Source organism: Bicyclus anynana, chromosome 24 (genome assembly GCF_947172395.1).
Source record: "Bicyclus anynana chromosome 24, ilBicAnyn1.1, whole genome shotgun sequence".
In the NCBI taxonomy this organism is placed as follows: domain Eukaryota; kingdom Metazoa; phylum Arthropoda; class Insecta; order Lepidoptera; family Nymphalidae; genus Bicyclus; species Bicyclus anynana.
Window position 1 is genome coordinate 4,241,858 of NC_069106.1, and position 14,478 is coordinate 4,256,335.

Sequence of the window (14,478 nt, forward strand, 5' to 3'; positions counted from 1 at the left end):
ATCGGTGCAGGCGTCTTCTAGTAATCGGTGAACATACATAAAAAAAAGATTCCTATGAATTGATAACCTCCTCCTTTTTTTGAAGTCGGTTAAAAGTAGGAAAGGAATCATAGTAATTGCAAAGCGTGCTCATGATCATTGCGACATCAGATTTCCGGTTGCGTCTGTGGAAACTGCAGTCATATGTTACTTTGACAACCCGACTGGACTTTGCTTGCGATAGCCAGATCTACCTCAATATATGTTGGCTTAATGTAAGCAGCCAACACGATACTGATTACCTTAGTGTTATAGGACTCAAAAGTGATTACAAATACAAGAAAACTAATGTCGAACAAAGGTTATGATTCACAACACTTGTCAGGACAACTTAATTAACAAATCAAACTGTAACCAAAATAAGACTCTAGAATGGCAGAGAATGACCTTGAGTGGAGTCACGTACTTGTGAACGATGTATGTAGGGTTAAAGGATCCTTTGACAGTCGACTAACACTCCCCTTTTCCACTCAAGTCACTCTCTCCACCTATCCCAAGTAACCCTAACCCATAAAGAATTACACAACAAGAGATGTGGACGCCTCGAACGCCACGAGCACACTGAAGCCAACACGAGATCGAGCGGCGTCATATCCGTCACAGACTACTATTTCAACACTAAACGGCGATAACATTAGGTACGTACGGTATCGTGTTGGCTGCTAACAAACTTTCAGCCATCATATAATGAGGTAGATCTGGCTATCGCAGGCCAAGTCCAGTTGGGAAATCGCTTGACAATTCGTCTTTGCCGGTAGGGTGGTAACTACCACGACCGGTGCCTACTGCCAGACAAATTACCCAAATAATTACCCTTAATTTTGTAACCAAAACAAGTGTATCTTGTATATTAATATACTAGCTGATGTCGCGTGGTTTCACCCGCGTGGTTCCCGTTCCCGTGGGAATACCGGGATAATATATAGCCTATAGCCTTCCTCGATAAATGGGCTATCTAACACTGAAAGAATTTTTCAAATCGGACCAGTAGTTCCTGAGATTAGCGCGTTCAATCAAACAAACAAACAAACAAACTCTTCAGCTTTATTATATTAGTATAGATTCATTTTCACCATAATTTCTCACTGTAACCTATAAAGTTTTATTCAAATGTTGTCACCCTACATTCCGGCAGCCATTACTGTGGGCGCTGGTACCTACCAGACGTTTCCTTTTTCCTAAGCGAGAAAACTGCTTTCCAAGTGCACACACGCGCGCTTTCCCCTCTCTCTCCCTCCCACCGCTAATCCTATTGGACAAAGAGGGACTTCCTGTATCTTTCCACCTTGTTTTTCGACGTATTGCTTATACGCGTGCTTTGGGGTAAGTGCACATTTTATATTTAAATGTCCGATCATTGTTTTTCTTTGACTGAAATAATGACGTGATGAAAATGTGTTGATGAGTTATATTTTTTTAAGATCTTATAAAAAAGTGTTTATTTAGTAAAAGTAGGCTAAGTTACTTCTTATAACATCAGCTTATCAGCCTGTGAAAGTCCCGTCAAAATCGGTCATAAGTTTTAGAAGCATCCATCCATATCCGAATTAATATTACAATGTTCGAAATTCCTCAGTGCTTAAAGATGAAAGTCCTCGAACAGTGCGTGTTGTCAGTGGTGACCTACGGATCCGAGACTTGGTCGCTAACTATGGGCCATATTAGAAGGCTTCAATAAGGCCCATAGTTAGCGACCAAGTCATTCATAGGGAGACGGAGCGAGCTATGCTTCGAGTATCTCTGCGTGATCGAATCAGAAATGAGGAAATCCACAGATGAACCAAAGTCTCTGACATAGCTCTTCGAGTCGCAAAGCTGAAGTGGCAATGAGCAGGCCACACAGTTCGAAGACCCGATGGACGTTGTGATCTCAAGGTGTTGGAACGGCGACCCCGCACCAGAAAGCGCAGTGTTGGTCGACCCCCCACTAGGTGGACCGAGGACATCAAGTGGATTGCAGGAAGCTGCTGGATGCTGGTGGCTCGAGACCGTTGTGCTTGGAGGCCTATGTCCAGCAGTGGACGTCTATCGGCTGATTTATAATCATCATTGATGATGAATGATGATGATTATAAATGCGAATGAAAGTCTATCTGTCTAGTACGTTTTCGCGATTCTGATTTCTATGCATTTTGGTATAGATAAATTGTAATTTCAACCAAAAACCCATGGTAGCCGGAAAAATTCCATGGTGTCCACGAGATATATCAATAACAGATTTTCAGGTGTCGTGACGTCGGCGGGTTCTAATAAAGTATAGTTGCCATTTCTGTGGCATGTCGTTTCCCCCATTGTGCGCTGTGCCATGCACACGCAACTTTGTTGTGTAGAACAAGGTTTGCTGCGAGCGAATTTCCACTGTCTGCGCTTGGCTTTAACAGTTGGATCGTAATGTATTACAGCAGTTTAATCACTTCTAATTTAAGATTTCCGTACCAGAAGCGTTCTTAGATTATCTGTTGGACTCGCGATTAGAAAATGAAAATTGGAATTGCTTTTGAATATATAATTTTCAAAGGAGATGGTCCAAAATTGTATGGAGCCCAGGGTCAGTCATTGTACAATGGCGGAAATAAAAAAATAAAAATTAACTACTTTTGATTACAAGTCTACGCATTGACTATATTTCTTTCGAAATAATATTCATTATCTCCCAAAGAAATGCAACACTATTATGGGTAATAATAGCGGATTGATGACGTTTTCAATGCAGTAGTCGATTTGACGTTTGCTGTCAATTATCATGTCATAGTTGCTTTAAAGGCGCCATCTTGTTACAACTCAAAAACTTGGGTTTTAATTTTATTTATTTCTTTTTATTTAGTTAGATTTATTCACTTATTTAGATTTTAATAAAATCCGTATATTTTTAAAATTTTAATGATACGGGTTACAAGAGTGGACCTGAAATGGACCATCTCCTTTACCAAATACTCACCTATGTCATCCGAATGCAATAAACACACATATACGAATATCTGTATTCGTAGTTTTCACCGTTAATATGCAAGGCTTGTATCATGGATGGATGGCACGGATTGTTACGTAACTATCTAACAATATAGTATATTATAAATACTTTGTAGAATCTTTGATTTCTCTGTCTATAAATAACTTTGTTAAAGGGGTAACTGATAAAATTGGATCGTTGCTAAGGAAAAAATACAACATCAAGACTGTGCTTACTCCTTTACAAAAGATCGCCCACATTATGCGTTCTCCAAAGGATCGTTTACCATATCAGTGTCCGGGTGTGTGTATGTGTGGTTTGCCTAAACAGCCAAAAACGCGAGGTTGTTGAAAAAAGAAAAAGAACGAGAAAGAGTTCACTTCTCCTCTCGCAACTTCAGTTCCGTCGTGACCACGATCCATGCAACTGGATCGAAATAACGACAATAAAAATCTCGTATTTTTATCGTGGTATGTACCCGTTTAATAACATTCATAATGAACAACCACGAAATAAGTTTAAAATCATTAGTTTATAAATAACCTATTTAACAATGAAAATACCAAACGAACCAGACGAATCTAAGTCACCGACATAGCTCAGCGAGTTGCGAAGTTTAAGTGGCAATGGGCTGGGACATAGTTCTAAGAACCGATGGACATTAGGGCGATCCCGCACCGGAAAACGCAGCGTTGATCGACCCCCCACTACATGGACCGAGGTTATCAAGCTGGTTGCAGGGAGCTGCTGGATGGTCTATGGCTTAACTATATTTGTAGAAAGAAAGAAAAACTCAAAATTTTATTGCCCAAGAATTGAGCATAGGACTTCGTGACTCGAAACCACTGTACCAACGAGGCAATCGAAATTATAAAAAAAATCCTATAATAGGCTTAAATTTTTTTTCACACGAATTATAGGATGAACCGGCACTTGCACTAATATCATTAAAAGATTTTGTGTTATAACTGCCAGATCTCTTCACTACTATACTAGCTGACCCCGCGTGGTTCCCGTTCCTGTAGGAAAACGGGGATGAAATAGCCTTCCTCGATAAATGGGCTATCTAACACTGAAAGAATTTTTCAAATCGGACCAGTAGTCCCTAAGATTAGCGCGTTCAATTTACCAAACAAACTCTTCAGCTTTATAATATTAGTATAGATTGCTTAAATAATAATAATAAATAAATAAATAAACGAAGAATACAATATTTGATGCTGCTGGCAATCATCATCATCTGGGCCTTCTTCCAACTAAGTTTGGCGATCATGTGTAGAAAACTTTTCTGGTCTTTTCTGCAAAGGGGAATACCCAACGACCCATACAACGACGGCCCAGGTAACCCAGGTATACCCCTGTCTAAAAGACAATGGAGATGATAATATGATGTATAAATAAGGATCTGGTTAAATAGTTGGCTTAATAAAAAATATTTTTAAAATCCTCTTATTCCTTTCATTTGATGTATCACACAATAAAGTTAGTAAAAGTATTTTTTTTTTCAACTTTCCATCTTACCCCCATAAGTGCCCCCCTTATTCAAATTTTACCTAATCACGATACATCCCTGTATTTGGGTCACTATAATTTATATGTGTACCAAATTTCAACTGAATTGGTCCAGTACATTCGGAGAAAACAGACAGACCTTAAAATATGTGCGAGGCGGATTATAAGGGTTCCGTTTTTGTACTACATACGTTCGGAACCCTAAAAAGATGTTTCTTGAAGAAAAATACATTTTTCTGTCACTCTTCTAGGGCAAAATGTTCGCCGGTGTACCAAAGCGGCGAAGTAACCTTTGAACCTGATTTATTTTTTTTTGTATGATTTTTTTCTGTTACCAACAAGCTTATTAAACAAGAAAACGAACAAACAAACTAATCAATCACAAGTCTTCAAAAAATATTGTAAAACTCAGGCTGGGTCTTAGCTTGTCCCTATTGTGGACAAATTAAAGATGAATTAAAAATAGAAAACTTTTTTCATAAAGTAATGATTTCATTATTAAAATAGAATTATCACGATTTTTTTAGATATAAATAAATTGCCGGGTGGTTAGGATAGGCCTGGGCCGGGAATTGGTGTTCCCTTTTAAGCTGTGTGTGGGTTAACTTGGTCCATTCTTTGACATAATCTATCCACTTTCTTCGCTGTCTTCCTGGAGAACGTTTTCCGGGTATCTTATCTACTAGGATCAACCTCGGAAACACATAGCAGATCCCTTTTGCAGATGCATGAATTTTTTTTTTTTATTCTTTACAAGTTAGTCCTTGACTACAATCTCACCTGATGGTAAGTGATGATGCAGTTTAAGATGGAAGCGGGCTAACTTGTCAAGGAGGAGGATGAAAATCCACACCCCTTTCGGTTTCTACACGGCATCGTACCGGAACGCTAAATCGCTTGGCGGTACGTCTTTGCCGGTAGGGTGGTAACTAGCTACGGCCGAAGCATCCCACCAGCCAGACCTGGACAAATTAAGAAAATCTCAATCTGTCCAGCCGGGGATCGAACCCAGGACCTCCGTCTTGTAAATCCACCGCGCATGCCACTGCGCCACGGAGGCCGAATGAGGAGGTCAAATGCGATTTTCCATGTACCTGAATACAATCAAAGACTTAATCTTACCAATATTATAAAGGCGAAAGTTTGTGTGTGAGAGTGTAAGTCTGTTTGTTTCTCTTTTACGCTGCGGCTACTGAAGCGATTTGGCTGAAATTTGGAATAGAAATAGATTTAACACATAGGCTACTTTTCATCCCGGAAAAATCCATGGTTCCCGCGGAATTTTGAAAAACCGAATTCCACGCGGATGAAGTCGCGGGCGTCTTCTAGTATTAAATAAATAACCAGTAGGTAGGAAAGAATAACTAAGAAAGTTATAGAGTCATAAAAAATTAAAATAATCTAAAGCGGAATCAGGGCGGAAAGCTAGTCACTTTTAAGTTTAATATTGACTCATGCAAAATAGTAGAGGTCAAAACCGTTCGCAGTCTCCGAAGAGAGAGTGCTAATGATACTACATCTAACTTTGTTTAGATGTTAGAATATCAACATACATGGAAACGACATTCTAATCCTAATATAACGCGAAAGTTTGTATGGATATGTAAGTTTGTTTGTATGTTTGTTACTCTTTAACGCCGCTACTACTGAAGCGATTTGGCTGAAATTTGGAAAGGAAATAGATTTTACTCTAGATTATACATAGGCTTTTTAGCCCGAAAAAACTTCTAGACACTTCTAGACGAAAAAAATACTGACAGATCTAAGAAGGACATTCCCAATTCGTATGAGAGAAGTTTCGCAAAATGCTTTGTACTAATTTTAGGAACATCTATGACATACGAATGCTTAGATGCAGAGGAGTATCTGAACAACTGAGTATCTGAAGAGCCGTGATAGCCCAGTGGATACGACCTCTGCCTCCGATTTCGGAGGGTGTGGTTCGAATCCGGTCCGGGGCATGCACCTCCAACTTTTCAGTTGTGTGCATTTTAAGAAATTAAATATCACGTGTCTCAATCGGTGAAGGAAAACATCGTGAAGAAAACCTGCATACCCTAGAATTTCTTTACTCTCTGCGTGTATGAAGTCTGCCAATGCGCATTGGGCCAGCGTGGTGGACTATTGGCCTAACCCCTCTCATTCTGAGAGGAGACTCAAACTCAGCAGTGAGCCGTATATGGGTTGATAACGACGATCTGAACAACGCGCAGCACACATTGGATCCTCAGCACTCCACGAGGCGTCCGGCCACCTGGGCGGACTGCTTAGCTTCTGGAGTGAGCTCGGTTGGCTGGAGTGACTCCAGCGGGGATCAGCACCAAATGGACCTACGTACAATGGCCAAGCCCTAGTAGCCAAGTGCGGAAATGGCCCAGGAAAGAAGAAGAAGACGTACGAATGAATACTTTTTTTTTTTTAAATATACTTAAACAATACACTATTTAGCCCCAAAGTACTTACTTTACTCTGTAAGCATACAGAGTAGCTTGTGTTATGGGTACTAAGATAGTTGATATTATAATATTCATATACATTTATATACTACATATAAATACTTATATAATGTATAGATATACACAGACACTGGAAAACACCCACGCTCATCACACAAATATTTTCCAGTTGTGGGAATCGAACCCTTATCCCTTATCCCTTAACCTTACTTATCCCTTTCCTGTGTTTTTTAAATACAATGAAAACACCGAAGAAATAAATATCTACATTGAACTACGAGTATTAGAAGCTGTTTTTGTATATATTGACAATTATTTCGTGTTATAGTAAAGTGTTTACACAGGCTAATTAAGATGCTAATGAAATCGTACCGGAACGCTAAATCGCTTGGCATTACCTCTTTAGTAGTTTTGTTAGTAGTTTTTATATGTTTATTTATTACAACTAGCCCCAGCCGAAGTTTTAATCTATACTAATATTATAAAGCTGAAGAGTTTGTTTGTTTGATTGAACGCGCTAATCTCAGGAACTACTGGTCCGATTTGAAAAATTCTTTCAGTGTTAGATAGCCCATTTATCGAGGAAGGCTATAGGCTATATATTATCCACATATTCTTACGGGAACGGGAACCACGCGGTGAAACCGCGTGGCGTCAGCTAGTCTAATATAAATGCCTAAAATACGAACCAGGAATCGAACCTACGGGTAGGTTAAGATACAAATAGGTACAGCATCCTCATCAATTGTACTATAATAAAGTATTCTTGCCTTGACTTGTCTTATTTCTAGGTCAATTATTATTGATCTGTTTATAATAAATACTTAACCAATACAATAGAATAAACAGTAGATATTCAGATATTGATTAGATTGAATTACTTACCATATTGCAATAGCGACGACTCATTAATAAAGAAAATATATTTTTTATAAGCTCGCCTAAAGTAAACAATAGGCCCAATGTAAATTTACTAACTGCATTTGTACTTATTTATTTATTTGTATAAATGGTTGTCTACTATTTTCGACTTTTACCAATCAGATTGGGTAAGAATTTTTGTTAATTTGCTATAGTGTATTCTGTAGTGTAGTCTGAATTAAATGAGATCGTACTAAGACCAAAAATGACGAAATAAGAAACTGAGTAAGGAAAACTTAGGATCTTTCTGCTACCTATACCTAAGCCAAGGCATCAACCGTGTCAGACATGTGGTCACTTAAACTAATATTATAATGAGTAAGTTTGTGAGCTTGCAAAGTTGGAGGGAGGGGGGAGGGTTGGTGGTAATCTCTGGATCTACTAAACCGATTTTGAAAATTATTTTACCAATACAAAGCTTTATCTTCACTGATTAACATATTTTATTCCCGTATTACCATGGGAACGGGAAATAAATAGATGAAACCATGGGTTGTCTGCTATTAATTTAACAACAAAAAATACACGAATAATATCGACTCTACGCATTCTCAGTTCGCAAAGTAGGTTACAGTAAGAAAGCGTTTTCATCCGCACCTGTGAACGATCCGCAGACGTTTATTGTCTGTGGCGACACTGACATTTGAATTTCGAATGTCTGGTTATGTTTGTCGTTATCTGTGACATTTTTGTGTCAGTTCCACAGATAAGTGATATCGTTTGTCACTTCTCGCCATTCGAATGACTTCGTTTTCATATTTTGAATTAAATTGAATAGTTAGAATACTGTATTTCTCATTTATATGAAGGAGATGCTCCAACAATACATTACGAGTATCTATTAAATGTAATAATAGTGAATTGATGACGTGTTGACGTTTTCTGTTAAATGACCGAAAATCCGAAATGGCATGAAATCGGAACGTTTCTATCAGATCAGGGTGATTTGTCGGTTTTTCGCTGATAACAACAAAAATAATCTGTAAGTCACAGTTCATAATGAATTGCCGCAAAATAACGATGCTTCTATTAAATCATCATCATCATATCAGCCGATGGACGTCCACTGCAGGACATAGGCCTTTTGTAGGGACTTCCAAACATCACGATCCTGAGCCGTCTGCATCCAGCGAATCCCTGCGACTCGCTTGATGTCGTCTTCTATCCACCGATGCGGGCTCTGACGAGGTTTTTCTATTAAATACAAAACACAGATTAAACAATAATAGATAGATAGAGTGTACTGAACATGACGGTGTCGTAGCCGCTCCAAACACAAAATTCATTCAGTACGACACGATCGCATCAGTAACTTGTAAAAATGGTGTCTCATGTTTTTAAATATTTTAAAAACTGTCCACAAAAACGATAGAAACAAGATGGTATTATTTTTTATTGGTAATTAGTGATTATTATATTCATTTACGTAATTGTTGTTAGTGTTAAATTTTGAAATACAAATTATGAAGTTTGTATATGCGGATGTCAAGGAGACACGTGTGTGGTATTTTATGGGTTTCACCAGCTTCACCGTGTTGCTTGTAATGACTCATTCTGGATCATCTTAATTTTGTGATACAAAATAATAAAAATTTAAGTAATAAAACTCTTTTTGTCATTTTATTAAGAAACAGCCAACGCCTATTTTCGTTACAATATGTATTTACTACCGCGTGAACATGAACTAACGAACGCTCTAGAGTTTTCTCGACCGCAAGTGAAAGGTACTCTACGAGAAAACCGAGTTTCCGGGAGAAAACTCGACTTGGCTGTAAGCTTCTTACACCTACGTTGTTTAAACCTATCTATTTTACATACTAAAGTGAAGTAAATTTTGTATATATCTTGTCTATGTTTTATGTTTTTATAACTGCCTCTTTTGTGGCTGCCTATGTAGACACGAGGTCCTGGGTTCAAATCCTAGATGGGGTTATTATGAGCATCATGGTGGGTTTAAGCTCCATATCCCCTTTCCTATAAGAAGGTACCACCGTACTTAACTATGGTAGGAAAATAGGCTTACCAAGCCTCAGTGGTATTTTGGGTGGTATTAGGGCCTTAATCAACCAGTGCTTATCTCATAATAAGCGCTGGTCATTATAAATAAATAAAAAAAATACTTGAATACAAAAATCAAAATAGCGATATCTACTAAATTCTATGCATCTAAATATTCCCCATGGTTTATGGTAATTGTGCACAAAAACTGGGAACATTATAAGGATATTGAACTCAATATAGAAAATAAAATCAAGTTTATTTTGTAGTTCGTTAACATTACATAATGTGAATTATAAAATAAGGGACCTAACACACTATGTGATCACGACCAAGACTAGTAAGTTGGTTGTGGTCGCAAACAGATTTGCGGCAACCTCCACGAGTTATTGCGTCCAGTTGTCAGTTATTATATTGCCCGCGCAGTACTGGCTGGCCAGGCTGCACTCGCTATAATAGAACTAATGCACAGTAGCACAGCCAGACGTCCTGATTTTGGCAGAACATCCCGAATTTTAAATCAAAATAAAATGTACCGCGCGGCACATTCGACTGTTTATTTGACATACCACATTTTTCTAATAATTAAAACTCTTTTTCTACTTCGATTATTATTATTTTTCTACTCTACTAGGGTAAATATTTAAGAACTTCTGGTTATATAAAGTGTTTTATGTCCTGCTTTCGACAAAAGAATCCTGCTTGTTACAGTCAAAAAGTTTGAGAATCCCGACTTGGCAAAAAAGAAACTGGCAATGCTGGCGCGAACGCTAGCAAACTATAAGTAGTTGGTCGCAACCATTCACGCTGACCCGGCCTGCGGCCAAGTGCGCGATGTTCATAAGGTTGCTTTAGTAGACCACCTGGTCGTGGTCGACCATTGGTCGTCGTCGTGGCCGCGTGGTGTGCTAGGTCCATAATATTTTAAATGAGAGCGTATTTGTTTTTTATTTTTTGCATCATTCAATGAAGTTGCAATGTAATGTCTAATTAGTAGAGGATTCCAATTTAAGACGACCTTTATCACTTTATGAATAATGAAATTACTAATTGTTACTGTTTCATTAAATACTAAATATTGGTATTTTGAATTCTTATTAATTCTTTGTTTTGTATTTGTACTTCTCTCCTCTCTTTCATCTCTTAGGTACGTACTAACCTCTTATATATAAAAATAATTGTTACTAAAATTACTATTACTGTCATCGTTCCGAAATCAGTTTCGGTTTCGGCAAAAGTTTCGGCCTATTTTGGGCGAAACCGAAACTGCCGCCGAAAATTGGCCGAAACCGAAACCGAACTTTCGATCGGACACTAGTTACTTTATCCTCCAAAAGACACCCACGATAGCGAATAACAACTGGAATGGTACAAAAAACGTGTTCTTATCTTTTTCACGCTCGCTTGCATTTTTGGTCGTCGGTTATTGATGTCGATATTTTCGAAATATCAAAATGTTAGTCATGTTTAATTAATTAAAACAACGTTGACTGATATGAATTATCTGAGGGTAGAAGAAGGCTCAAGACCGTGTTGTTTTGGAAGTTCATGCAAAAGGCCTATTTCCAGTAGTAGTAATGCAGTATACCAAACGTTACCGTGGCATAACGGACGCCAGCGCCATCTATACTTATAATACGAAACATGATAGTGGGCTATCACATACGAGTAGATAGAAGTACTAGTTTGGTCATTAACAATCCATATTCGGTACGTCCGCTTGGAATTTACTTTTTCACAAATCCCTCAGGATCCATGGATTTTTTCGGGATAAAAAGTATCCCATGTGTTAATCTAGACTATAATCTATCTCTACTTCAAATTTCAGGCGAATCGGTTCAGTAGCCGAGGCGTGAAAGAGTAACAAACACTCATACCATCAAAATCACAAGGTTGTCGTACCTAAATCTCGTGAATTTCCGCAAAGTCACTGATATAGCTCAGCGAGTCGCGAAGCTAAAATGGCAATTGACAGGCCACATAGATCGAAGAGCCGATGGACGTTGGGGTTCCAAGGTGCTGGAATGTCGACCCCGCACCGGAAAACGTAGTGTTGGTCGACCTCCCACTAGGTTGACTTTCTCACGCTGGATGGTGGCGGCTCGAGACCGTTTTGTTTGGAAGTCCATGCCAGAGGCCTATGTCCAGCAGTGGAGGTTCATCATCTGATATGATGATGATGATGATGATGAATATTAGTGTGTTTAAAAATTAGGACGTTCGCATGTCTCATATTTAGTCTCTGAATCACACAGTAATCTTTTATCCTCTTGGATACTCACAGCTACCTATATTAAGGAGGAAAACGCACGCATGTTTAGGTATTACACCTTATCAAGAGTTTCTTGTAGGAAGTTTGTTTTAGTAGGTAATTGAAATTTGTCAAGTGATAATTAATTAAGAACTGTAAAACTTATCAGGAGTTTCCAAGAGGAAGATGTGGTTAGTAACATAAAATATGTCAAGTGCTTAGGTATTAATTAAGAATGCAGAATTGGGCCAGCGTGGTGGACTATTGGCCTAATCCTTCTCATTCTGAGAGGAGAATCGAGCTCAGCGGTGAGCCGAATATGGGTTTTCAATGATGAGGGAAAGCAAAAGCGGTCTAAGTTGCAGCACGCTTGCTTAGGTCAATTCACTCTTGCCTTGAATGTTTTGGACGGCCTCCGTGGCGCAGTGGTATGCGCAGTGGAATTACAAAACGGAGGGTTCGATCCCCGGCTGGACCGATTGAGGTTTTCTTAATTGGTCCAGGTCTGGCTGGTGGGCTTTACCCGTGGCTAGTTACCATCCTACCGAGAAAGACGTACCGCCAAGCGATTTAGCGTTCCGGTACGACGTCGTGTAGAAATCGAAAGGGGTGTGGATTTCATCCTCCTTCTAACAAGTTAGCCCGCTTCCATCTTAGACTGCATCATCACTTACCATCAGGTGAGATTGTAGTCAAGGGCTAACTTGTAAAGAATTAAAAATAAAAAAAAAATGTGTTTAAATCTCAGACCAATTATAGAAGGACCTGTATCGCACTCAATGTCACGAACAAAATTGTCTGTTATATTCTAAGGAAAACGAGCTTAGATTTTGTATATATCCTATATTAAACTAGAAGTTATTGCCCGTTTTTTACACAATTCACTTACACAAAAAGGTATTTTTACGAAGCTCTTTAACCGACGAACACGATTACAACTATTTAACATCGATTCTATAGAGACAGTTTTTATAATCGCATTAGATCGTTGATCATATACTTTGACAGAAAAGTAACGTCTAGCGAGGCAGGTCTATACAATAATTGGTCTGAGGTTTAAATTGAAGGATAAGTCATATTTTATCCCTAAGCTACAGGTTTATCAAATTAATATGAAACCGCAATTACAAATTGCAGTCAACCGTTGCTACACGTTTGTGATAAGCTTTATAGGTAGGTACTTACCTACTTGTCAATGTGTTCTGGAATTCACGTACATACGGCTGGTGGGAGGCTTCGCCCGTGGCTAGTTACCACCATACCGGCAAAAAACCGACGAATCGACGTTACCGTCTCTCACAATTTACAAAAAAAAACTAAATTTACAAAAAAAATCTGCGTTTTAATATTGAAGAATCGACATCTTGGAGGATGCTCCAGTTTCGCGCTCAAAAGGTCGTAGAAGAGTTTTTGAATTGTTTCTTGGATTCGTCAGTATTTCTAGAAGGACGGAAAAATAAATAACTTATTTACAATTTATTGTTTAAAAATTTATTGTTTAAAGTTTTCCCTCTTTTGTATATAGCCTCTATTTGATGATGAAATATAAGATGGATAGATTTTTGGAAATATTCAATAAGGCTTCAAATAACAGTGTCATTTGTATCATCTCTAGTTTTTGCTTGTGTTTACTGTCCTGAACTACTATTATCAATAAAAATATAGTTTTATATCAGTCACCCGCGGTATCGCCCGCGTATTTCTCGTTCCCGTAATGGTAAAAAAAAAATTATTTCGGTCTAGTAGTATTGAATAAAAACTTAGATTACTACTATTTAAACTTAGATTAGTACTTTTTAAACGGTGAAGGAAAACATCGTGAGGAAACCTGCATACCAGAGAATTACCTTAATTCTCTGCGTGTGTGAAGTCTGCAAATCCGCATTGGGCCAGCGTGGTGGACTATTGGCCTAACCCCTCTCATTATAAGAGGAGACTCGAGCTCAGCAGTGAGCCAAATATGGGTTGATGACGTATGACTACTATTTATACTTTACCAAAACGTCTATACAAAGTTTTAGGATAGAGCTCTTTTTCGTGGCTGTTATAGCACCAAAAGTGAAGTTTCTTGTCAATTTTCCTGATTTTTATTTTTTATACTGCTCCATAATGTCTTAATCTTATTAAATTGTTTAAATATTTCTTGAGTATCATGTTAGTTATAATTTATTTTCAAGTTATTCATTGAACTGGAATTTAAAAAAGTTTTCTACAACTTACCTGTCAAATTAAAAACAGGAAATTTTTTATAGTTAAATTAAATATCATCTCAAAAGAAAAATATAATATTTTTATCAGAAGAAAGAATATCATTTTAGAAGATAAAATGTTTAGGTAGTTTGTGTCTAAAT